This window comes from Natator depressus, chromosome 19, assembly GCF_965152275.1.
Source record: "Natator depressus isolate rNatDep1 chromosome 19, rNatDep2.hap1, whole genome shotgun sequence".
Classification (NCBI taxonomy): Eukaryota; Metazoa; Chordata; order Testudines; family Cheloniidae; genus Natator; species Natator depressus.
In genome coordinates this window covers 102,614-130,473 of record NC_134252.1, presented here as the reverse complement: position 1 = coordinate 130,473, position 27,860 = coordinate 102,614, and positions in this window count along the sequence as shown.

Sequence of the window (27,860 nt, the reverse complement as noted above, 5' to 3'; positions counted from 1 at the left end):
TCTTTGTGCCTTAGTTCCATCCCTCCCCTATTGTAAACCTCCTGATTCTTCCCTCTAACCTGCAAACTTCTGCACAGTATATAGCAAATGACCCTCTGATAGGGTAAAAGACAAGAGGATCTTTGAACACAAATCCAGATTTTGATATTGTATTCCTCATCATGATATCTGAATGCCTACTTTAGGGAAAGACCGAGGAAGAACAATACAATTAAGAACATCTTAAAACTATCATTGTTAAAAATGAAATAGTGTGGCAGTTGCACAAAACAGAAGCTCCTGTACCAAACAGGTACAGAAACAGAGAAACAGGTCCTATTCAGTTTCAAGGCCATGTCTTGGGAGAGTATTTCACGTGCAAACATCCAGCATTATGTTCAGTGCAAAGGTTTTAATAGACAGGCTACTTATATTTAGTATTATAATTTCCACGTGGTCATTAACATGATGGACAGCAGTAGTGGTAAATATCATTTATCAAACAATTGCTTTTCCCAGGCTAATAGGAAAGTACCCCTCCAATGTTGGAGAACAATTCTTCTGTACTGTCCATTTCAAAGCATCTCATATCCAACCTAATGAAAGGTCCACTGTACCTCCAGCAAGTCTTTTTTGATTCCCCAGAGAACTGAGAAGAGCAATAAAAAACCTTCTTACCAAATAAAGCAGAGTTGTTTTGTACCATTATAGAAAATGCGCCAAACCTGATAGCCCTAATGTTTGATTCTGAATATGACTGTCATGAAACAAGTGCAAGCCTTCAGCAACCGCGGCTGCCTGATTAGTCTCACAGTCACTCCAACGAGCTATCAGCTTCCCAGCATGAAGTTCTACTGCATCACTGCTCCAAGCCTTTAGGCAAAGGATTCTAATAATGAGTCACAGTGCCGTGACTGAGGCCACACTTCTGCTCTGGTAAGCTGCTTGCTGAGAGGGACTGCATGCTCCCTCATTATCATTTTATAGGTTTTTTTTTTATTTGTTCTTTTGTATTCATTTTCCTTCCCCCAAATGCTTGGTACATTACAGTCAGAGTACTTAGTGTTACCACCAAGGCAGAAGGAATATGCCCTAGTTTAATAACCTTCTATTATGAGGTACTGTTGTAAAACTTATGATCAGTCCAAGCATTATAGAAAGAATCAGGTTTGTCCTATACCAGCTTCTAGCAAAACAGATAAATAGTCACTATTATAACAATGTGATTGATGTTATCATGAGAAAATATTTTATCCTTCTGTCTCTCTTTCATGTATGGTGTCCCAAATGAATCAGTTCTTTGCCATGAGATTTGTGGGTGTAGCTATGCAGTAATTATGTAGTCATAGGGTAAATAGAAGATAAAGGAGTAAGTAACTGAGAGCAGGAACACAAGAGACATATAAGCCTAGACTTATAAGAATAGCTTAAACAGTTAGCATATTTATAAGGCCTTATATCCTAAACAAGAGTATGGTATAATAGTGATCTTAAGTCACAAGACGGCACAAGGCTTTATTTATTGTTTTGCAATAAGCAGAAGTGTTGAAAGTTGCTGATAGGTAGCCACAAGAACACAGTTTGTACCAATCTAGGGTATTTTTGGAAGGAAATAGCAGCAGATGTTTAACCGCAATAGTAATCCAATGGACATACATGTTAATAAGCATAATCTAATTAATACACTAACCTATAGGATAAGGACACCCTAATATTATGCGGGTGAGGAAGTTAAGGTACGGTGAAGGAGGAAAGAGCTACACGTACATATACACATACATATACATGATGGATGTTTGTCTTAGGTACAGCCGTTGAAGTTCTTCACTGGCATGCCAAAGCTAAATTAAGTTCTTCACTGGCATGCTAAATTAAGCTAGAATTTGCCTCAACCTTTAGAGCTCTCCCCACAAATAGAGTGAATATATACCTGTAATGGTGGAGGTCATCCTACAGTGCTACATTATCTCACTTTACTTTTTGGATTTCTTTAATTATTGAACTAATCATTGTAGTAATAAAAGTTTTACAGTTACAAAAGGTCTTCCTTGAGTATGACCATTATTGGCTCCCAAAGCTGTAACCCTGATAATACTAGACCTGAACTTGGGACAAGAACCTACCAAATGACAGAATGCTAAATAGGGAATTTCAATCAATAACATAACCAACAAATAATCAATAGATCAGGCAACTGGGGATAAAGGATTATATCACTAGATTCTATGCTAACAGGAGCACTAGAATGCAGATAGAGAGACCAGAGAATATAGTAAAAGTGCAACAATACAGACTAGTTTCAGAGTAGCAGCCGTGTTAGTCTGTATTCGCAAAAAGAAAAGGAGGACTTGTGGCACCTTAGAGACTAACCAATTTATTTGAGCATGAGCTTTCGTGAGCTACAGCTCACTTCATCGGATGCATACTGTGGAAACTGCAGAAGACATTATATACACAGAGACCATGAAACAATACCTCCTCCCACCCCACTCTCCTGCTGGTAATAGCTTATCTAAAGTGATCATCAAGTTGGGCCATTTCCAGCACAAATCCAGGTTTGTACATTCTGAGCAACTCACTCTTCAAAAGATAGACGTATGAGAGATTCTAGAAAAGAACAACAACAACTATGACTAACCTGACCAATCACTTTAAGGAAGTGGAGGTTGGAGTAGGGAGGATATGATAACTGCAAGTATCTGGATAGTGTAACACTGAAAAGGGAGAAGAATTACCTAGGGTGGTTCAAGTGGTATAACAAAATAATAGGATTAAATAAAGCGAAGGAAAATTCAGGATGAGCAACAGAAAAGAAAGAGCTATTAAACTCTGGAACCTCTATCACATATAAAGAAAAGGAGTACTTGTGGCACCTTAGACACTAACAAATTTATTTGAGCATAAGCTTTCGTGAGCTACAGCTCACTTCATCGGATGCATATGTTATTTAAAATATGTAAAGGTCTTGAGAATGCACGACAGCAAACAATCCTGCACTGGCCAGTGGAATGGACAAGAGCCTAACACAGCTTTTACATTATTTCCTAAAAGCCTCTACATCCAAGATGCACAGCTCCACAGATTTATAGCTCTGCCTGTGTTCATGAAAAATATCAGCTTTTCCAATCTCTAGTGAGTTCATAGTTTTTTCATTCTAAAACTATGAAGTACTCACTACAAACACAGTCAGAAAACCAGAGCCCATGTACTTATAATTAGGTGTGGGATTTGGCATCTGACAAGGATTCTGGAGTTAGCTAAAGTACTCTCTTATCTGCATGCTTTCTGTATGCTACAGCCTGAAGGGGTACATGGAAACAGGAGAAGGAGCACAGTGAGAAAATATTGGAGGGTGAGAGGGAAAGAGCTCAAACCTTTTCAGCCCTCTCTAAATAAAAACAATGGGTATGTGGGATGCTGTACAAACAGATTGACAGAGAAATTCACATATTTGTGCTGATCTGCAATTTGGCAACTAGAATATGATTGTTGAGGAAAGTTCTACCTCTCTTGTTACTTATATGGTTCTCATCACAGTAGTGTTGGAGCACCAGAGAGTTCTTATGTGAACAAAGTAAAGAAGGGAGCTTGAGGAACTTGCAATTTCTGCTTGTTGACGTTTAACTATTTCATCATATGGACTGCATCCTATAAATTTCACCTGGAGCTGGAATGAAACTTCAAACTCAAAAGAAGCTTATCTAAATCCAGTTTTGTAAGATTTCAGGTGAAAACCATAAATAATTCCCAGCTCGAAAAAGGCTCATGCAAAATTCAGTGCAGGCTGATCTGAAAAGTTAGTGAAACTCTGCAAATTTGACCCAAGCTTCAGGTTAATAACAAAAGCCTGTTGTGCACCTCTAAATAAAAAGCTACTGTGGTCATTCTTCCTGGGCACCACCCCCCACCCCACTCTTTTTTTGGGCGGGGGCTTATTCTTTACTAAGCCGGAAGTTAGACCAGACTGAGACTAAAATGCTCAATTCCCTCATGAGTAACAAATGTTACTAGTTCTCTAGTTCCCATTTTCTTTTACTTTTAAGCATTCATTCAGAATGCAAAGCAGACAGAAATGGTGGAAAGTACTTATTTTGACAGTATCACGTTTTCCAGGAAGTCCACACCAACATTGTTATTGTTATGTACAAAACAGAGAAAGGAAAGGATTAAAAATAAAACAAAATATTGGACCAGATCATCCTCCGGTGTAAATCAGCGTAGGACCACTAAGGCCAAATGAGTTACACAAATTTATATGAGTGGAGGATCTGTCTCATAGTAGATAGGACAAGGACTAAACAAAACCAAGCAAAGGTTTGAAACACACAGTTATCAAAAAGTCACAGGAGTATGAATTAAGCTAAAGCGGCAAATAGGTAAAAATAGGCAAGAGAAATATACACACAAGGGAAAAATTCCTGAGTTGCACCCCAGTCCTCACTCCTTATTCTCTGCATCTAACACAAGGACAGAGAGAGAGAGAGAGCGTGCGACAGAGCAAGTGCAGCCTTCTTACAAATACATAAAGCACCTAGCACTGTCAGAAATAAATACTAACCAAAAAGTAGTAATAATATTTTCCAGAGAGGGGACAGTGCCACAGACACACTGAACACAACAGCAGAATCTCATGTCTAGCCTGGATTTGGATGATGAGGACTGGTCCACATAGCAGAGACTGGGTCATTTCCTTTCTTACTTGTGATTTTCTAATCTTTTTCATTCTTTTTGAGACCAAACTTCACTCCACATTAGCAGCATATGGCAGTGGGCTGGGGAGAGGAGGCTTCACAGAGATACAGAACACAAGAAAGAAAAAGAAAATGTGTGAAAAAAATTAGATGATGAGATTGTGTTCAGAGTTTCTTATGCCGTGAAAGAAACTCAATGCCCAATGTGCCTATACAATACACTTAGCGTTAAGAGGTGGTGCATGAAGCAGGCGTCTATGTTCAACCCACACAGAAACTAAGATAGAAATATCTACCACCACCATACCACCCACACTGTAAACCAAGGTTCCAAAACAAATTACTTTCCACAAACAAATACAGTGTAGGAGATTAAGGAATAAGGAAAACTGGCTTTGGTATTAGTGCAGCTTTCCAATACTTCATACCCTACATGGTTCGGGTGGCACTAATTGCTAGACTGGAGAATGCAAAGAAAAACTGAGGAATTGGGGAGGGGTTTGGGGTGCATAAATATCTTTTACAAGTTTACTGTTCCAAATCCATAACACGTTTGAAAGTATGCTTGGTAAAATACAATTATGGGCTTGATTCATCCCTTCCAGTGTAAGAGTATGTACATTGCTTTCCCACAACCCACAGGAGGCGCTGTGTCCCAGGGTTATTCAACCCCAGGAGAGCAGAGTGGGTCTCTGCACTACAGCCTTCTCCTGGGGAGCTTCTTATGCCGTGAAAGAAAATCAGCTTACTTTTCCTGGCGGATATTTTGTGATGCATGCATAGAATATAATATGGCTATGAAAATACAAATGCCCATCACAAGAGACCCAAACAGTGGAAAGTAGTATAGGGTTGAAGGGTTAAAAAGAATCAAAAGAAAAATTTGGAGAAGGAGCAGATCTTGGGAGACCAGATGCCACAAAGCAAAGCTACTTTCACTTAATAAAACCAAAACACAAAAACTGAGAATGCAGGAGAGAATTAAGTATTTTAAAGGATTAAAGCCAAATGTGTACAATTCCAATAAGAAAAGGAGTACTTGTGGCACCTTAGAGACTAACCAATTTATTTGAGCATGAGCTTTCGTGCATCCGATGAAGTGAGCTGTAGCTCACGAAAGCTTATGCTCAAATAAATTGGTTAGTCTCTAAGGTGCCACAAGTACTTCTTTTCTTTTTGCGAATACAGACTAACACAGCTGTTACTCTGAAACAATTCCAATAGACAACTATTACAGACAGCTCCAGGGAAATGGCATAGAAAGGGGAGCAGGTCCAACTCGGATAAATGATGAGTCTAAGTGGTAAATTATGCCCTCACACTAGTAAAACCCCATCTGAAATCAGTGGTGTTGCCTGGGTGTAAATGACAGAAGAAACTGATGCAAAATGTCCAATACCCGACACTAATGAACATCCCTTTTCATATCATTGAGTAAAACAGTGCCCGCTCAACACAGCGAAGTATGCAAGTCTCACCCAAGTTATTATTTTACATCCTTAGCAATGTTCACTATGACACTAGACTGCAAGACTTTTCTGCATTATTTTTCCATTTACTTCATTAGAATGGATGTATACCCCTCATAATTGGACATACGTGCTATAGTCCTATAGACTTTATTTTTAAAAGGTTAAGTGTCCATAATAAATGGCCAAATCTGATCTTTTGAACCTGTGACCTGTACGGCAATAACTGCCTTGACACTGATTGTTTCAATGCATCACAGGTCAGATTCCTTAAATTTACTTTGTCACAACCCTGTTGATGCAGGCTGCACCCTATATATTTTCCAGGTTAACAGCTACAGTTCAAAACCTGTAAGGAGAAAAATGAAAAGAATTTACAAATCAGAGACCACTAGTATTGTAATGGTACTATTGAAGTATTCTCACCATTAGCATCACAAGTGTATTGCTGTTCTCAATATCAGAATATTTTCATCATGAGATCTGTATGGAGAAATGCCAGCTCCTACAATTCTTTTTAACAGTCTCTTGCACATCATAATTCAAACTTATCAACAATCACAATTAAAACATGACTTGTTTATTGGGTCATAGTCTTAATATCCTCTTTATTAGGATATAGAGTATCCCCTTTAATAAATCCTTCACTAAGGGATGTCTCCATGACGAGCACAAGTCCATGGGGCCGGATGCGTTGCATCCGAGAGTGCTAAAGGAGTTGGCGGATGTGATTGCAGAGCCATTGGCCATTATCTTTGAAAACTCATGGCGATAGGGGGAGGTCCCAGATGACTGGAAAAAGGCTAATGTAGTGCCAATCTTTAAAAAAGGGAAGAAGGAGGATCCTGGGAACTACAGGCCAGTCAGCCTCACCTCAGTCCCTGGAAAAATCATGGAGCAGGTCCTCAAGGAATCAATTCTGAAGCACTTAGAGGAGAGGAAAGTGATCAGGAACAGTCAGCATGGATTCACCAAGGGCAAGTCATGCCTGACTAATCTAATCACCTTCTATGACGAGATAACTGGCTCTGTGGATGAAGGGAAAGCAGTGGACGTGTTGTTCCTTGACTTTAGCAAAGCTTTTGACACGGTCTCCCACAGCATTCTTGCCAGCAAGTTAAAGAAGTATGGGCTGGATGAATGGACTATAAGGTGGATAGAAAGCTGGCTAGATTGTCGGGCTCAATGGGCAGTGATCAATGGCTCCATGTCTAGTTGGCAGCCGGTATCAAGTGGAGTGCCCCAGGGGTCGGTCCTGGGGCCGGTTTTGTTCAATATCTTCATAAATGATGTGGAGGATGGTGTGGATTGCACCCTCAGCAAGTTTGCAGATGACACTAAACTGGGAGGAGTGGTAGATATGCCGGAGGGTAGGGATAGGATACAGAAGGACCTAGACAAATTGGAGGATTGGGCCAAAAGAAATCTGATGAGGTTCAATAAGGACAAGTGCAGAGTCCTACACTTAGGATGGAAGAATCCCATGCACCGCTACAGACTAGGGACCGAATGGCTCGGCAGCAGTTCTGCAGAAAAGGACCTAGGGGTTACAGTGGACGAGAAGTTGGATATGAGTCAACAGTGTGCCCTTGTTGCCAAGAAGGCCAATGGCATTTTGGGATGTATAAGTAGGGGCATTGCCAGCAGATCGAGGGACGTGATCGTTCCCCTCTATTCGACATTGGTGAGGCCTCATCTGGAGTACGTGTCCAGTTTTGGGCCCCACACTACAAGAAGGATGTGGAAAAATTGGAGAGAGTCCAGCGGAGGGCAACAAAAATGATTAGGGGACTGGAACACATGACTTATGAGGAGAGGTTGAGGGAAATGGGGATGTTTAGTCTTCAGAAGAGAAGAAAGAGGGGGGATTTGATAGCTGCTTTCAACTACCTGAAAGGGGGTTCCAAAGAGGATGGCTCTAGACTGTTCTCAGTGGTAGTAGATGACAGAACAAGGAGTAATGGTCTCAAGTTGCAGTGGGGGAGATTTAGGTTGGATATTAGGAAAAACTTTTTCACTAGGAGGGTGGTGAAACACTGGAATGCGTTACCTAGGGAGGTGGTGGAATCTCCTTCCTTAGAAGTTTTTAAGGTCAGGCTTGACAAGGCCCTGGCTGGGATGATTTAGTCGGGGATCGGTCCTGCTTTGAGCAGGGGGTTGGACTAGATGAACTCCTGAGGTCCCTTCCAACCCTGATATTCTATGATTCTATGAATCATGTGCTCCTCCACACCTGTTGGCTTTCCCCAGCCCTTAGTTTAAAAACTTCTTTATAACCTTTTTAATTTTACATGACAGCAGTCTGATTCTGTTTTGGTTTAAGTGGAGCCCTTCCTTCTGGTATAGGCTCTTTCTTTCCCAAAAGGTTTCTTAGTTCCTAATAAACCTAAATCATTCTACCCAACACCATTGTCTCATCCACACATTGAGACCCTGCAGTTCTGGCTCTCTAACTGGTTCTGCCTATGGAACTGGAAGCATTTCACATGGAGACATCCCTTAGGGAAGGATTTATTAAAGGGGATTAATGGGACACAGTAAAACAGAGTACAAAATATATAGGCATGACAGAGTAATTAGTGCTGGGGGAGGAATGGCACTGTATGTGAAAGAAGCAGCTGCACCACTGTAAGCTCTCTAATGTAGCCACTGTAAATTGACAGGCGAGAGTTGTCCCATTGGCTTAACTACTCTAGCCCCCGTGAGCAGCAGATGCTGTCCCAAACCAGTGCTTATGTCGGTGTAACTTATGTTGCTCGTTGTGGATAGTTCTGTGAAAACATCTGCTCAATATATAGTGGCAATCAAAAAGGCTAACAATGTTAGGAAGCATTAGGAAAGGGATAGATAAGATTGATAGAGTGGCATGATATTTTCTATCCATGGTACGCTGATATCTTGAATAATGTGCACAGTTCTTGTGCCCGATCTCAAAAGAGATATTAGAATTCGAATAGGCACAGAGAAGGACAAACAAAAAAAAAGAGTAAGGGTGTGGAACAGCTTCCATCACATGAGGAGAGATTAAGAAGACCAGGACAATTCAGCTTATAAAAAAGACAAATACGAGGAGATATGATACAGGTTGATAAAATCAGGAATGATATGGAGAAAGTGAATAAGGAAGTGTTATTTACCCCTTCACATAACACAAGAACCAGGGGTAACCCAATGAAATTAATAGGCAGCAGGTTTAAAACAAACAAAAGTAGGTACTTCACACAATGCACAGTCAACCTCTGGTATTCGTTGCCAGGGGATGTTGTAAAGGGCAAAAGCATAAGTGGGTTCAAAAAAGAATGAGATAAGTTCATGGAGGACAGGACCATCAATGGCTATTAGCCAAGATGGTCAGGGATGCAACCCCATGCTCTGAGTGTCCCTAGCCTCTGACTGCCAGAAGCTGGGCGTGGATGACAGGGGATGGATCACTCAATGATTGCCCTGTTCAAACATCTGGAATTAGCCACTGTTGAAAGACAGGATGCTGGGCTAGATGGACCACTAGTCTGACCCAGTATGGTCATTCTTATGTACTTAACTATTACCTAATTGTGAAAAAAATCCTTATAATTTAATTTCTGAAGTTGTATTATTTATCATTTCTCTACATTAGTTTACACCAAATTCATTTCGTTAGGGCAGTGATTCCCAAACTTGTTCCACTGCTTGTGCAGGGGAAGCCCCTGGCGGGCCGGCCGGTTTGTTCACCTGCCGCATCCGCAGTTTCGGCCGATCGCGGCTCCAAGGGGCTACGGTTCGCTGCTCCAGACCAATGGGGGCTGCGGGAAGCGGCACGGGCCGGGAAACGTACTGGCTGCCACTTCCAACAGCTCCCATTGGCCTGGAGCAGCGAACCACAGCCACTGGGAGCTGCGATCGGCCGAACCTGCGGACACGGCAGGTGAACAAACCGGCCGGCCCACCAGCGGCTTTCCCTGCACAAGCAGTGGAACAAGTTTGGGAACCACTGAGTTAGGGGATTAGAATATCAATCTTTCATTTAAATTATATGAGAGTCTACTAATCAGAAAAATTAATTAATGGTATTTAATAATTCCAAGACCAGTAGAATAAATGGAGAAATGTGGTATGCACGTTGGTAAGGTGGGGGAGGGGGACAAAAATCAGGATGGGTAAAATCCATTGCCCAGTATGAACTTTTTTCTTCAATATTTAAACAAACAGTCTTAAATCCTTCAGCTATGGTATATTTCTTAAGAGAAAATATTTTGGAATTAAAAATATTGATAAGCTAGAGATCGTAGAAGTTTATTAAATTGGTCCAGAGAAGTTTTTAAATCTGAAAGCTCCACATTCTCCAAGGCTCAGAGCCAATTCACAACCTACTCAGTCTGAGCAGATTGTGCTGCAGTTACTGATGAGTAGGGCCCTACCAAATTCACGGCCATGAAAAATGCCTCACGGACTGTGAAATCTGGTCTCCCACTGTGAAATCTGGTCTTTTGTGTACTTTTACCCTGTACTATACAGATTTCATGGGAGAGACCAGTGTTTCTCAAATTGGGGGTCCTGACCCAAAAGGAAGTTGCGGGGGGGGGGGTCACAAAGTTATTTTAGGTGGGTCATGGTATTGCCACCCTTACTTCTGCGCTGACTTCAGAGCTCGGCAGCCAGAGAACGGCAGTCGTTGGTTGGGCATCCAGCTCTGAAGGCTGTGCCCTGCCAGCAGCAGTGCAGAAGTAAGTAATACCATGCCACTCTTATTTCTGCACTGCTGTCTTCAAAGCTGGGTGGCCGGACAGAGGCGGCTGCTGACTGAAGGCCCAGCTCTGAAGGCAGCAGCAGTGCAGAAGTAAGGATGGCAATACCATACCATGCCATCCTTACTTCTGCGCTGCTGCTCGTGGCGACTCTGCCTTCAGAACTGGGCTCCCGGCCAGCAGCCACCGCTCTCCAGACGCTCAGCTCTGAAAGCAGTGTCGCCACGAGCAGCAATGCAGAAGTAAGGGTAGCAATACTGTAACCCCCCCTTACAATAACCTTTGAACCCCCTCAAAACTCCTTTTTGGGTCAGGACCCCTACAATTACAGCGCTGTGAAATTTAAGATTTAAATAGCTGAAATCATGACATTTATGATTTTTTTAAATCCTATGATCTTGAAATTGACCAAAATGGACTGTGAAGTTGGCAGGGCACTACTGATGAGGTGGGTATCAACAACTGAGGTATGACAGCAGAGCTTGTTTGATTTGCACTCATTAGCTATCAGATACACACCCCTTTATCCAGTTCATGCTTATTTCAATAATCTTGTAACACTGGTGGTGAGAGGGGAAAGGTAAAGTCATCAAAATAGTTGTTTCACAAAATTACAACTTTTTTTTATAGAGAGTTTTATTATTTATATGCCAGTAGCACCTAGAGGCCCCAACCAAGGTCAGAATCTCATTGTATTAGCTGGTGTACATAATGCTTAGCAACTCCCCTTCTCCGGGAGAGTTTGCAATCTAAAAAGATAACACAAAAAGAAAGTATGATAATCCCCATTTTACAGATGAGGAACTGAGCAGAGAGATAAAGTGACTTCCCCAAATCTACACATGGAATCCAGATCCCATAGCTCCCTATCCAATGAGTTAAGCATAAGATCATCCTTTCTTTCTCAGCTGTAATTTATCCTTCAGATTGGGGTGGGAGGTAGGGAAATAATGTGTAAATATTGCCCCTTCCTCCAAACAACTCAATCTTGCTATCAACATTATTTTAGTGTAGATTGCAGAAAACTTTTAAAGGATAAAAGAACAAATATAAATTTCTGCCCACTGGAAAATTCTGAAAAAGTGAAAAAGAATTTAGTTTCAAATAAAGTAAGTTCACACTGTATCATGCTACAAATAAAAAGTACTGCTGACCTTTTGTTAAAATGGACCAGACTTGTACTCCCTGGGCTGCTCCATAAAGTTATATGGATCTCTAAAAACAAATATAAATTAGCCTTAATATAAATGAAATAGGAATATATACTGATCTATCAACAGGTTTTCATTCTCACACTTATGCAGGAAGGTAAAACAAATTCAGAAAAATAGCATGTTTTCCCCAGAGCCACAATCTATTACAGTGAAAAATATTAAGAAATTCAGACTAGAGAGGTTATATTAACCTTCGGTTAGTCAAAGTTAATGCAAATATTTAGGTTTCAAAGTGCTGTACGTAAAAAGAATTCAAGAAGTACCAATTCAACTGTGGGACGGGACCCCAAAGTGGGCCACGATCCTGTTTTATTGGGGTCACCGGGGCTGGCAGACTTGCTGGGGCCCGGGGCCAAAGCCGAAGCCCGAGTCCCACCATCCAGGGCCAAAGCCCAAGGCAGGGCTCAGGCTTTGGCTTCAGCCCTGGGCGGTGGGGCTTGGGCTACAGGCTCCTTGCCTGGGGCTGAAGCCCTGGGGCTTAAACTTTGGCCTTCCTGCCTGGGGCACCAGGGCTTGGGCTTTGGCCCCCCTACCTGAGGCAGCGGGGCTCAGACAGGCTCAGGCTTCGGTCCCCCCTCCTGGGGTGGTCATGTAGTGATTTTTGTTGTCAGAAGAGGGTCACAGTGCAATGAAGTTTGAGAACCCCTGAATTAGATCAACACCTGTAGCAGAAAGCCTAGAGAAGGGGCTAAAGCTAAAGAAATTACCACTATTGAATATATAAGCAACTTGGCACTTTCCATTTACACCACCTACAGGTATAAGAGTGGGCACTAATAGTGAACACTGTCATAGGATGTAGCATACTTCAAATTTTACTGACATCTCTCCAAAAAACTCATTTTCATGGCAACTTGGTGAGGACAGCAGAGAAAATAAAGTCATGAAAATGTACAACAGCCATTTCATAGCATGTTTTCCCCAGAGCCTGGAGACTGGCAGTTAAACTCCTTTGTCTCCAGGACTGATAAAAGTACACAATAAATGCTCACCATCTTTAGCATACAAATGGTGGTCCAAGGATTAATGAAATTAACTCATTTATTAACTGTGCTGGTCATAGCTACCGCAGATATATTTCAGGACAAACAGATCGTTTCAGTATCTATACACAAAACAAAGAATGAGCAAATAGCGTTGCCCGTAACATTTACAATGCAGAGTTCGAATACAAAAGAAACAATAGACTCCATAAAGGAGAACATAAAATGATATTCTTCAGCAGAAAGCCTGAATGACAACCACATAAGGTCTAGCATCTGCAAGTCAGCATTAAAGGCTCAGCCCAGATGTGCTGAGAAGCATGCCGCATAGCCAAATCTGTGGTGAAGACAAGAGTGACGTCACAACTGAAGATAACTGTTGTAAGCAGTAAACTGAGAAAACTTCTTAGACTAAATATACTGTGAACATAAATAAAACACAGGAAGAAGGACATTTGATAATGTCACAACTTCAGTTTTTATGAACAGTCCTGCTTTAGGTGAAATATTTAACTATAGTGGGGCGGAGGGGAAGAGAGAGAGGGAAACTGAATTTCTCAAAGTTATGACTGGAAATTCTGTTTTGATCACATAGTTTCTACTGTGCTCTGTCTCCAGTCAGTATCATGTATTCTTCAGTGCAGATTTGTTCCCCTCTAGCCTGCCCTGTGATGTGATTTCAGGACTACATTAGATACAATTTTAGGATTGCATCAGATTAGGATTGTTTTAAACTGGTAAATAAATTGTTCTCAAATATACCATAATTTGCCTTTTCACCTAATTTATCTATGCAGCTAGAAATTCACTACTAATCAACTAAAGTGAAGGAAATCATAGTTGTTTTACATTGTGTGAACTTCATATGCATTTAAAATATTGATATAGCTTTTTGACTTTATAAAAATCTTAGGTCTCACTGCATACTTCTTTGTGCCCTGTCTTAATCAAATAATAAAAGCATCCCTGTGTATGGACAGAAACAGCTGATTTATGAACAAACAGCTCAACACTGCTCCTCTTAATAATGCCACTTCTGCTGCTTGAGACACGTTGCTGTTGATGCTTCTGCACATCTCTGAGCAGTAACTCAAGGAAAGGATTTCATAACTGCTCAAATTGATAAGAAAAAACTCCATTTCAACAAACCTCATGATAAGTGGAAACTCCTTTTATGGATGCTGTGTCACTAGAGTCTTGAGGAGGCACCATGGACATTTTAAAAAAAAAAATCACACAACTTTAAACCTTTTCAGATATTTTTAATCGTTACAAGTTACAACTCGGATAGCTATCATTTGTTCACTTTGTGCATATGACAGCACTTTATGTATAGTCAGTTCAGCATGTTATTGATATGCATCTTTCACAGAGGAAGAGAAAAGAAAAGCATTTTTTAAAACAGATCATTTTCTTGTAAAAATCATGCATATTGGCAAGGGAAGGTTTAATATTTTTAACACATTTCATTAAATGTACTAGAGTTCTAACCAATTGCATTTGTTGTTGTAATGTTCTGAAACAAGATCCACTACTCTGCTGATATTCTGGCTGGCATCATTGATTATTATATACACAAGAAAACTCAGTGGTCTATGGCTTTTACTTTCTACTATCTATGCAGTTATGCCTGGTTATTTTTACTTGCCTGCTGATAAAAGAAAGAGGTCTAATATACTGGAGAAATTGTTCAAAAACTACTATTGCTAGCAAAAGTTAATACTTCTCCTTCCCCTGTAATGCAAGCCTGGGTTACTGGTAGTTTAAGTTTTGGCCAGGTTCACAGATTCATATTAATAACTTCCAAGGCCAGAAGGGATCATTGTGATCATCTAGTTTGACCTCCTCTCTAACACAGACCAGGGAATGTGCCGAAAATAATTCCTAGAGCAGATTTTTTAGAAAAAACTTCTAATTTTGATTTAAAAATGGTCAGTGATGGAGGATCCACCAAAACCCTTGGTAAATTGTTCCAACAGTTAATTACTCTCACTGTTAATAATTTATGCCTAATTTCCAGTCTGAATTTGTCTAGCTTCAACTTCTAGCCACTGGATCGTATTACACCTTTATCTACTTCACTGAAGAGCCCATTATTAAATATTTGTTCCCTATGTAGATACTTATAGACTGTAATCAAGTCATCCCTTCACCTTCTTTTTGTTAAACTAAATAGATTAAGCTCTTTCATTCTATCACTATAAGGCATGTTTCCTAATCCTTTAATCATTCTCGGGGCTCTTCTCTGAACATTCTCCAATTTATAAATATCCTTCTTGAAACTGTGGACACCATAACTAGTTACAGCAGTGGTTGCAGCAGTGCCAAATACAGAGGTAAAATAAACTCTCTACTCTTACTCAAAATTCCCGTTTATGCACCCCAGGATTGCATTAGTTCTTTTGGCCACAGTGTCACACTAGGAGCTCATGTTCAGCTGCTTATCCACCCCATCCTCCCAAATCTTTTTCAGAGTCACTGCTTCACAGGATAGAGTCTCCAATCCTGTAAACATGGCCTACATTCTTCATTCCTAGATGTATATATTTACATTTAGCCACATTAATGCACATACTGTTTGCTTGCATCCAGTTGACCAAGTGATCCAGATAACTCTGAATCAGTGACTTGTTCTCTTCATTTTTTACCACCACCCCCAATATTTGTCTAATCTGCAAACTTTATCAGTGATAATTTTATGTTTTCTTCCAGGTCATTAATAAAAATGTTGCATAGTGTAGGACCAAGAAGCAACCATTGCAGGACCCTGTTGGAAACACATCCCTTCAATGATAATTTCCCATTTACAAATACATTTTGTGACCTATGCAGTGTTGTTGTAGCTGTGTCAGTCCCAGGATATTAGAGAACCAAGATTGTTTGATCTTGTATTTAGCTGTGACACTATGAGTGCCTTTCCCAGACCTGAAGAAGAGCTCTGTGTAGCTCGAAAGCTTGTCTCTCTCACCCACAAAAGTTGGTCCAATAAAAGATATTACCTTGCCCACCTTGTCTCTCTAATTTTGTGACCTATAAGTTAGTCAGCTTTTAATGCATTTAATGTGTGCCATGTTAATTTTACACTTTTATAATTTTAATTAAACTATTACATCAACACTATTACCTTTATCAACCAAACTTGTGATCTCATCAAAAAAAGATATCTAGTTAGTCTGACAGGATCTATTTTTCCGTAAACCCATGCTGATTGGCATTAATTATATTAACCTCCTTTAATTCTTTATTAATTAAGTCCCGTACCAGCCCCTCCATTATCTTGCCCAGGATCGCTGTCAGACTGACAGGGCTATAATTACCTGGGTGACCCCGTTTAACCTTTTAAATTTGTCTGATCCTGGGAACAGTCTGTCTTGCACACCAGACTTTTACAAAATGTTGTGAATGACCACTAAGTTGTCACACTTCTGTTTCCCCCACTCCAGTTTATGTGTCTCCCAATCCAGCCAAAATAATGTCCACATTCTTCAGTTGGATCTCTAAAGGCATACTAGAATCTTGAACCTGAACAGAGGCCAACAAAGTTAAAGTGGCAGTCCAGGTACACAAGTGTCCACCTGACTGGATCGGATTAATAGACTGGGGCCTAAATCCACCCATTATGCATCAAGAAACCCACTTTTTAAATTTATGGTAGAATTCAATACAATCAGCTAAATGTTCTGACCTTCATTTTTCTTCACAGCCTCTTGTAACAGGGAATGTGACAAATTATTTATCTCATTGATATAATCAAAACACCACAATTACCAGTGAGTTGACCATTCCATGTAAACAACTGTTTTAGATGTTCATAATGTTCTCAGACATTTCTGTTTCAGTCTGAAATTTCCCATGTTTGGCCCTAGATCAAACCTGAAATTGTTTTTTTTTAAATTGTGAAGAAAATCCTCCAGTTGTTTTTGAGTTAGACAAGTATGAAAAAACACTCGTCTGCATCAAAAAGTTTTCTGAGTGTTACTTTACATAAGGATCCACTATACCGCACACTGGTTTCCTTACTAATCTGAATATGCACGAGCCTGCAAGTGTGTTCAAACTTCCTGATATCTGATCAGTTTCAGAGTTTGAAGGGATTCTAGAGGACTTCACATGAAGGAGACAGACAAATATGAGTGAGGGGTATCCAGCAGTTTTTAAGACCTGAATAGGTTTCTGGATATGGTGAAAATGAGGCACAGAAACATTAAGTAACTTGTTCAAGGTTATTCCGTGAGTTCTGCCAGAAAAGCCAGATTTTTGACACTTGTATTTAGTCCATTAGATAACAGCAGTCCAGTAAAGTGTATCTATATTTTTTAAAGGTTGTGGACCTATTACTAAGGGGGAACACAGGGCAGTGCCCTTATCCTGCCAAAACAACCCTCCACAGCATGCGGCTTATAGAATTCTAAAGTCTATGTTATGACAAATTGAAAAAATCATATTGCAAATACAGAAGCACATAATGAAATGGAAAGACTATAGGAGCGAGAAGAAGTTTTATACAGAGAGAGGAAATAATTTATGGTTGAGCTGGTCTGAACGTGTTTGCTCTCACCTGGTTTTGAAAGTTACGGAAATCTGGGCTTGGTCTGTATTTCAGCAAAATGACATTTTAAAAAATGAATATATAGATCATGAATGTCTTCTGTGTACTGCCCTATTGCTTAAAGGCCTCAAAAAGAACTTATGCCTAACAGAAATTTGATTTAGCTTTAGCTCAATATGTAACCTTTTTGCTTTGCGATGCCTTCTCTGGTTCAGTTTCTTGCTGGGATGGAAAAATCATAAATATGGCTAATCCTTTATTTGTTATTTAAGTCTTTTGGTGCCAATCCTGTTCCCACTAAAGTCAATGGGAGTAGAACTTGGCCCTTGGATACTGATATTCCAATGTGTAATCAGTAGTTTTCCCTCTTTTATTCCTTTCCCTTTTAATCCCCTCTCCCCCAAATAAATTGGACAATTCAAAGTAAGGTATTATATTAATTGAATGTTAAAGTTGTAAGTTTAAATGCATAAAAATTAGAGAAAATAAAAATTAATTTAATCACCACACACATAAAGACGTACATCAATCAGATTATTCAGTAACACAAAGCATCATCTAAGCACAAAGAAACCAACAATGCTGCTGTGGGAATTTAACTCTATAAATACTTGAACTGGGTACTGAACTTGAACTTGCCTAACCAAATTCTCATCCGAAACCTTCATTAACTTGTGGGTTTTTTTAATTGAATAACATTTGGGAAAAATCTCATCAAGCAGAAACACAATTCAGAACAATACAATTTAGAAGGAAACTAATGCACTGAACTAAGCTCTATTATTATAGGATCTCTTTTACCAAGTATAATCTGAAACCAAATGCAGCATCACAAACAATAAATAGAAACATAGTTCTGTCAGTGGTGCTGGGACAATTTTTATAGTGCTGATGCTGAGAGCCACTGAACCAAACTGTAAACCCTGTATAGGACAGAAACCACTTCAAGCCAGTGGGTGCACCATCACCCTCAGTACCCCTAGTTCCAGTACCTATGAGTTCTATATATTGTTTTCTTAATATTATGCAATAATCCATCAACCAGCAAATAAAAGAAAATAAAAGTAAATGCCTGGTGTAGAGAAGTCAGATTTTAAGATCCCCACTCGAAACTAACTTTTTCATTATGTGAATGGAAATGTGGTTGTGTTCTGCTGCCTTGAAAAACGTTTTCTATTTTTCAAACTAAGAGCAAGGAAAAAAATCTCAGGTTTTTTTGTTAGCTTATATCTGACATGTTTGAATGATCCCACCCTCTTTTCAGAGGTGGCTGCTTACATAGCAACTGCTTCTGACGAGTGAGAGTACTATCAACACCAAGGCAGAGGCACAGTCAGTAATTCCGTAACCTCCCTCTCTCCCTGGCATTTTCAAGCTTTTTACAACATAGTTCACAGACTGCTAAGCTACATGCATCTTTGCAAGATTGACAGAAAGTCAGTTTTTCCATTTCTCCTAACAGTCTCTTTGGTTAGAAATGTTCTTCTAAAATATCTGCTCTAGAAATTGTTTTGGGGAAGTTCTATGGACTGTGTTAGACAAGAGGTCACAATGGTCCCTTCTGGCCTTGGAATCCATTAAATAAGCTGAAATTTCAAGATCATGTACTGTAAATAAAAGCATTCTTTACATATCAACTAAGAAAGTCAAACATAAACCATGAAGGACGTTCTAAGATTTTCTAGGTCTTATGGTTCTTTTGTTAGTTTTTTATTGACTGCACATCTATTACCACCTCATTGCTTTCATGCTTGTGTAGCTTAATTGCATGGGAACACTCAAGATATTCACAGTTAAACTTTCTGTCCCAAATAGAGTTCTGCAACAATTACTGTTCTGTGTGAAATTTTACAATTAACTTATTCAATCATAAATTCATTTACTCATTAAGACTTATGTGCTGTGATTTATTACAGGCTAAGTTAAGTTGACAGACCCATTAAAGTGCAAAAAGAAAAGGAGTTCTTGTGGCACCTTCGAGACTAACAAATTTATTTGCTCAAATAAATTTGTTAGTCTCTAAGGTGTCACAAGTCCTCCTTTTCTTTTTGTGGATACAGACTAACACGGCTGCTACTCTGAAACCTGCCGTTAAAGTGCAGTACTGTCATGGAATTTGTGATCTTAACAGTAGTGCCTGTGATGGATACCAATTACTTTGCTCTTTTCCACAAAAAGTCTGAATGACATAGAAGTTATTATGAATGACTGATAAGATCACTGAATATTTTACATCATGATTTTTCAAACAACATGATTCATCTCTAATCATGGAGTGAGCATAACTGCTTATCTCTTACATTATGACCTACTGTATGCAGGAGAGGCAGACTAAATCAGTCAACTCTTATCAGTATGAGCTAATTATTGATGCTTGTGGAAGTTGGCATCTCTCCTCACTGTAGTAGGATGCTTGATCATTTTAACCATCTCCCCTTCAGAACTCACTGGGAAAGAAAGCCTCTTTTCCAGACAGTAAATTTTTATTTATGTATTTTTGATATCATATTAGCTGTGAGCTCATTTAATTGCCTCCGTGTTCGGTTTCTTATGGAGTTACTCGTACAGATACATATTAACATTACAGGATTAGTGGTAGGGTCCAAAGGAGTATACCACTATGTCACAGTCTACTATTTGTGAAAATAGTTAATTTCTGAGAGAAGAGTATGAAGAAATAAAATTACTTCACCCAGATGTTACTGCATATAAGAATTTTAAAAACAAATCAAAAAGCATACTGAAATCACCGAAGTATTTACATTTTTGTTATGAACTCTATTTTTACCACAACAGTAACAGAACTCTCTTCTTTTGTACTTATCTGAGGCCACTGCAGTACATATGAGAGGGTAGAGCCAGCTCTCACATTCCATACAGATTTAATGCTCTTATTACATGAAGCCAAATGAACTCTCGAACACTGTGATAGCTAATTTTCTTCATTACAGAACAACAATACAAACAATGCGAGCAAAAATTTGGAAGACATTTACAAACAATTCAAATGTTTGAATTCTACTGCCTACAAGTAACTCAAAACTTCATGATGCATTCATTAGAACAGCCCAGCTCAAAGCAAGCACTGCCTCAGTTAAACTCATGTCATTACTTCAAAGAGGTGATGAGGAATAACAGAGGGTGGAATATTCTGCCTAAATACCAAGGGTGAAAGTTCTGATCTCCTTAAAGACAGTGACAGAACTCCTTACTTTATATTCCACTCCATGCATCTGACGAAGTTGGTTTTAGCCCACAAAAGCTTATGCCCAAATAAATTTGTTAGTCTGTAAGGTGCCACAAGGACTCCTCGTTGTTTTTGCTGATACAGACTAACTCGACTACCACTCTGAAACAAAACTCCCATTGACTCCAGCTGGTCCAGGATGTCACCCCAGACTGTTAGTATGTCTTTTCTAAACCTTTTATTTGTACTCACCAACCATGTGATTTACAGAAGGTTAGGAAGCCAAGATCCAGGCCAAAAGCCTCAAAAGTAGAAACCTAAAGTTAGGCTCCTAAGTCCTTATTTAGGCACTTGGGGGAAAGCAAAACCACAGCAGTTAAAAAGCTTAACATTTTTAACTTAAAAAGCTTAACTTAGTTTAAAGCTTTAATAAGAAAAATTTTAGGACAATATATTACCACCTTAATCAACCATAAAGCATAAGTAAAGCAAACTGATCAGAAAGCTATCCTGCTCTTTACCCAGTTCTGGGGCGTAAAGAGGCTATTTCTATCTTCATCAGCTCTATGCTGGTTTGATCTGGTGAGGGGCCTGCATTGCTCCACAACTCCCCCCTTTTTTAAACATGCATCCTTTATATATCTTGTCTCACAACATCACACTGGTGCAAATAATTAAAACGACCTAATCTATAAATATTCTGTTCAAGAGATATTTTCATACACACTAACCCAAAATCCTTTTAACGGATGCATTTTTACTTATCCTGATAAAACTAATTGGTACCTCCCTATCTTTATTAGTCATTGCTATCCTCCTCCTTACTCATTTTCATTGCTTTCATGTATTCCATTATTTCTTACAACAGCTGTCTTAGTCTTACTTATCTGTTTCTTGTTTGCAGTGTTGTTGTAGCCATATTGGTCCCAGGTTATTACAGAGACAAAGTGGGTGAGGTAATATCTTTTACTGGACCAACTTCTGTTGGTGGAAGAGACAAGCTTATGACCTTGAAGTTACTGGTTGGCTAGTTCTGCAGTCAGTCAATATCCATCCTCCTTAGTCTGTCATACCAGTGAGATCTACACCTGACTATTAAATCACACATTTGTCTGATTTGCTTTGCCCTGTTAATTACACAAAGAATCCACGCCAGATAAGACACAAACCAACTCTGATTTTTACAACATTTGAAATTGTTTTAGAAGAGTTTTAAAAGCTGTGTCAACAAGACGCTTACAGACAGCAGAAAAGTTCCCTTTTATATTTTCTTATAACACTCTTAAATATATATCTACTTCTCTAACATTATTTAATATGAATTTATTTTACGGCTGTCAAATGATTTAAAAAATAATCGCAAGATAAGAAAATAGTCACGATTAATCGCAGTTTTAATTGCGCTGTTAAACAATAACAGAATACCAATTTAAATTTATTATAAATATTTTTGGATGTTTTTCTACATTTTCATATATATTGATTTCAATTACAACAAGAATACAAAGTTTACAATGCTCACTTTATATTATTTTTTATTTAAAATATTTGCACTGTGAAAAAGATAAACAAAAGAAATAGTATTTTTCAATTCACCTTTTACAAGTCCACTCAGTCCTACTTCTTGTTCAGCCAATTGTTAAGACAATCAAGTTTGTTTACATTTACGGGAGATAATGCTTCCAGCTTTTTTACAATGACACCTGAAAGTGAGAACAGACATTCGCGTGGCACTGTTGTAGCCGGCATTGTAAGGTATTTACATGCTAGATATGTTAAACATTTGTATGCCCTTCATGCTTCAACTTGTAGGCTTTGAAGTTTTTTGTTTTGGTTTTGAGTGTAGTTATGTTAAAAAAATTCTACATATGTAAGTTGCACTTTCACAATAAAGAGATTGCACTACAGTAACTGTATGAGGTGAATTGAAAAAACTATTTATTTTGATTATCTTCTTTTACAGTGCAAATATTTTAAATAAAAAATAATATAAAGTGAGTACTGCACACTTCGTATTTTGTGTTGTAATTGAAATCAATATATTTGAAAATGTAGAAAAACATTCAAAAATATTTATAATACATTTAAATTGGTATTTTTATTAATAGTGCGATTAAAACTGCGATTAAGTGCAACTATTTTTTAAATCCAGTTAATTTGTTTTACATTAATCACATGCATTAACTCCGATTAATTGATAGCCCTAATCTATTTAACACAGTTCATTATACATTTCTTTACACACCTTAAAAAAAGGCTGATTTTCAAAGTGCTGAGCAGCCAGAAGCTCCCATTCATTGCACTTTCGAAAATGAAGCCCATTACTTTCTGAGCCTAAATAAGGACTTAAGATCCTAACTTTAAACTCAATTTTTTAGATTTTTGGCCAGGGCTTTATACCATGCTCATCACCTATGACTGGTGCCTGCTCCATAAAGCTCACCACATAAACAGCAGTTGTATCTAAATATCTGTAGTACAGCCCTCCCCCTTAAGAGACATTTCCACACAGTCAGAGGTCTTTGCTTAGGGAACGGGAGCAGACTGGACGTTGGCAGACGGCGATACACATTGTCCCCCTATAATCCTGTATAAACTGGAAAAGATAATAGAGCCCCAGCAAGGGTCTAAGAGCGCATGTAGCCCTGCCACTGACATGCTGTGAGGACTTGGACAGGTCACAACTGCTGTTCTTCATTCTCACCATTGATAAAACACACATAGTGACATTTAGATATCCATCTACTGCACAGAGGCGTTGTGAGGATTTATTAGCTAAAGCACTAAAGTGCTAAATGTTATTATAAGCACTTAAATACCAAGGTGATCAGTGCCTTAGTAATACCCATAACATATAAGTAGTCACAACAGCTTGGTAGAGTGGCTCTAAAACCACTGACTCTTTTCATATAAACTCTTGAATCATACTTCTCTTAAACCCGTTGAACTTCTTAAAGATCTATTTAGGGTACAATGATCACCCTCTAAGAGATCATTGGTGATAGACAAACGTCCACAGGAATCAAGAGTTAATTTAAACCTCATATTTGCAAAATCAAGCCATAAATCTTGTGAGAAAATATTCTGGGACCTCCTGTTTCAGACTGAACTAGAAATATTGCAAAAACAATCTCTCATGGTATTTTTTTTCCATTTCCAGTCAGAGCCAGAAAAGGCGCAGAGAGAGAGAGAGAGAAAGAGAGAAAGAAAGAGAGAAAATGAAGGAGGTTAAGTAAACTAAACTTATCTAAAACTACAAAAAGGTTCAATTTTAGTGTAGGTTCAGGTAAGTTTTATTCTACATGACCTGGCTCCCCCATCCCAAGTCTACGTGAGATGCTTTGCAGATTTTCTAGTAACCGACAACCACATCCAGAGGGTCCCCTTGAAGATGTGTATATGTTCTATGGTCTGCATTGATTTTAAGTGGTACAGTAATATTTTGTTGAAAATTAAATCCAAAAGTTTTAAAGTAACATTCACTATCACCTTTATCGTTAAAACTGTTCATATTTGGCAATATTTTAAAATACAGAAAAATGTGGTTCTCTTTTGTTCTAGGTTACATTATATCCATGAGATAGATGGAAACATCTAATATAGAAAATCCTGAAAAAACTTATTTTTTTATTTGGTTTGTTATCAGGAAACAGTCATCGCCTGGAAAGAGAGGCTTTTAGAGGGAATTGGAGATGACACAATGATTAATTCATCACTCTTTGTGCTGTGAAGAACCAGGTTCGAATCAGTTTGAGATTCCAAATAAACTATGGTTGGTGGTCTCTGCAGTTTTTGGCAGCAAGAACATTACGCCAGTGACTAAAGTGGACAATATTCTCACTGACAGAAAGCTTTTGTATAATTTAAATCCAAGAGAAGAGGAATTCTGTAAGAATACAGCCTCACCTCTTACAACAGGGAGGTGACCAACCTTCAATCATACATACCTGGCCCTTGGTACACAGTACCTTACTTACACAGTACAGGCCTGCCTTCATGTAAGTGACTTGCCTCATTTCTTAGTGCACATAATTGGGAAGGTGAATGGAACATTAAGTTGTAAATAGAGGCCTGACAAATGGTACGCTGGAGTCAGGTTGTCTGTGCTAAGATAAACAGCAACACCCTGATGTTAAGGACTATGGAAAAGGTAAACCTGGAATGTAAAGATCAAGTTCCATGTGTACAGGGATTGGTTCCTGCAGAGTGACCAAGCCAATTCAAGAATGTGTGATTTAACATATAGAAAATGCAATGTAATGTGTAAATGTATATAAAGCAAGAGGTTGTCTGTGTAACTTTGGATGTGTGGTACACCCGATACCCACCCTCTAAGTTTGAATCTGATCAACTCAGCGTAGCTTTGCTGTATGCCAAATAAAGGAACCTGAGTGATGAAATCCAGAGTTGAACTGAGTATTTTGGATCCCAGAACTGGACAAGGTGTAGTTTAGCAGAGTTGCCAGTCTGCTCCAATTTTTTTCTCCGGATAAAGAAAAGAGTTTCTTAACACTTAGATGGAGAAGTATTACAGGAGTTGTCCAGGTTGTTAGAACCATAATTTTTGATCATGGATTAACAGTTGCCCATTTTCATTATTGTCATAGAGTCGGCTGCCACCAGAGCACACTCTTGTGGCCTGAGGTTGCTCTGCAGCCCCACTGCTGTCAATCTTCCTCCTTTTCAGGGCTTTCCAACTAAACTCAACACAGATCAGTCTCTCAGGGCCTTCATCTCTGCCCTCAGAGGTGTCTCCTCCAAACTACTACCAGGCTTCCTGTCTCCGGCAATCCCTCCCTTTCTCTGCAGTTCCTCCCAATCTCTGAGCTCCACTTACCCTTTCCACTTCCTGATACTATTTACAGGGAGCCATGTTATTTGACTCGGGTGTGCCTCTTCGGTAACCAGGGTTCACCAGGCCAAGGCCTTTGGCCATAGAAGGTAAAGCCACACCGTTACAATTATCATCACTGAAAACATACTTTAAAAAAAAACAGAAAACGTTTTAAATTCTACAGTGTTAAGTAGGGCTTTCCCCTGAGTAGTGACACACACACACAGGGCTTATCTGCTGACATCTGTCCGCAGCAGGGTTACAATGGCATGGTCACGCATACTATACATTCTTATTTGTTGTAAAGATGTGGATGGCTACAAACTTATCTCTGGCCCTACTATCCTATGTAAAACAGCTTTGCATAATACACTATGAGAAGAGAACAAGACAGCCATCTACAGGGCAAGCAAAGGAAATTATCATCCTCCCTAAATCACAAGTGATCCCACTAGGACAGTGGCCCTCAAGTTACACCTCACTTAAAACCTACTTGCTTACAAAATCTGACATAAAAATACAAAAGTGTCACAGCACATTATTACTGAATAATTGCTTACTTTTTCATTTTTACCATATAATTATAAAATAAATCAATCGGAATATAAAATATTATACTTACATTTCAGTGTATAGAACCGCCCTCCCTCCTCCCCAAGTTCCATAGCCTCCTCACCCAGATGCCCAAGAACGCGCCGGGGGGGAGGCGGGGAGAGGCTCCGGGCACCCAACCACTCCACCCCAGTGGACAGCCCAAGCAACAGAAGGCTGTCATTCAACAAGTTTTGAAGTGGCCTTTTCCTTCCCTCTTACCCTCCTCCCTCACCCCAACCGGGCTACCTTGTGAGTTATCTCCCTATTTTTATAATCAATCAATTAAGAATAAATGGTTTTTAAATGATAGTGACTTTATTTCCTTTGCAAGCAAGCTGTGATCGAAGGGGGGAGGGTGGGTGGCTTACAGGGAATTAAAGTCAACAAAGGGGGTGGGTTTTCATCAAGGAGAAACAAACAGAAGTGTCTCACGGTACCCTGGCCAGTCATGAAACTGGTTTTCAAAGCTTCTCTGATGCACAGCGCTTCCTGCTGTGCTCTTCTAATCACCCTGGTGTCTGGCTGCGTGTATTCAGCAGCCAGGCGATTTGCCTCAACCTCCCATCCCACCATAAACGTCTTCCCCCTTACTCTCACAGAGATTGTGGCGCACAAAGCAAGCAGCAATAACAATGGGAATATTGGTTTTGCTGAGGTCTGAGCGAGCCAGTAAACTGTGCCAGCGACCCTTTAAACGTCCAAAGGCACACTCTACCATCATTCTGCACTTATCATAGAATCATAGAATATCAGGGTTGGAAGGGACCTCAGGAGGTCATCTAGTCCAACCCCCTGCTCAAAGCAGGACCAATCCCCAATCAAATCATCCCAGCCAAGGCTTTGTCAAGCCTGACCTTAAAAACTTCTAAGGAAGGAGATTCTACCACCTCCCTACGTAACGCATTCCAGTGTTTCACCACCCTCCTAGTGAAAAAGTTTTTACTAATATCCAACCTAAACCTCCCCCACTGCAACTTGAGACCATTACTCCTTGTCCTGTCCTCTTCTACCACTGAGAATAGTCTAGAACCATCCTCTCTGGAACCCCCTTTCAGGTAGTTGAAAGCAGCTATCAAATCCCCCCCTCATTCTTCTCTTCTGCAGACTAAACAATCCCAGTTCCCTCAGCCTCTCCTCATAAGTCATGTGTTCCAGACCCCTAATCATTTTTGTTGCCCTTCGCTGGACTCTCTCCAATTTATCCACATCCTTCTTGTAGTGTGGGGCCCAAAACTGGACACAGTATTCCAGATGAGGCCTCACCAATGTCGAATAAAGGGGAACGATCACGTCCCTCGATCTGCTCGCTATGCCCCTACTTATATATCCCAAAATGCCATTGGCCTTCTTGGCAACAAGGGCACACTGCTGACTCATATCCAGCTTCTCGTCCACTGTAACCCCTAGGTCCTTTTCCGCAGAACGGCAACCTATAGTTGAACAACTCCTTAGTACTGTCCAGGGTGTCTGTGCTTGTTTCCCAGGCCCAGAATTGGCATTCCATGGCATGAGCCTGCCCCATTAACACCATGATCTCCAAATTGCCGGGGACCACAGTTTTAGAGAAATCTGTGTCCATGTCCTCATCACTCTCGTCATCGCGCTGCCGTCACCACCTCGCCTGGCTTTTCAGGTT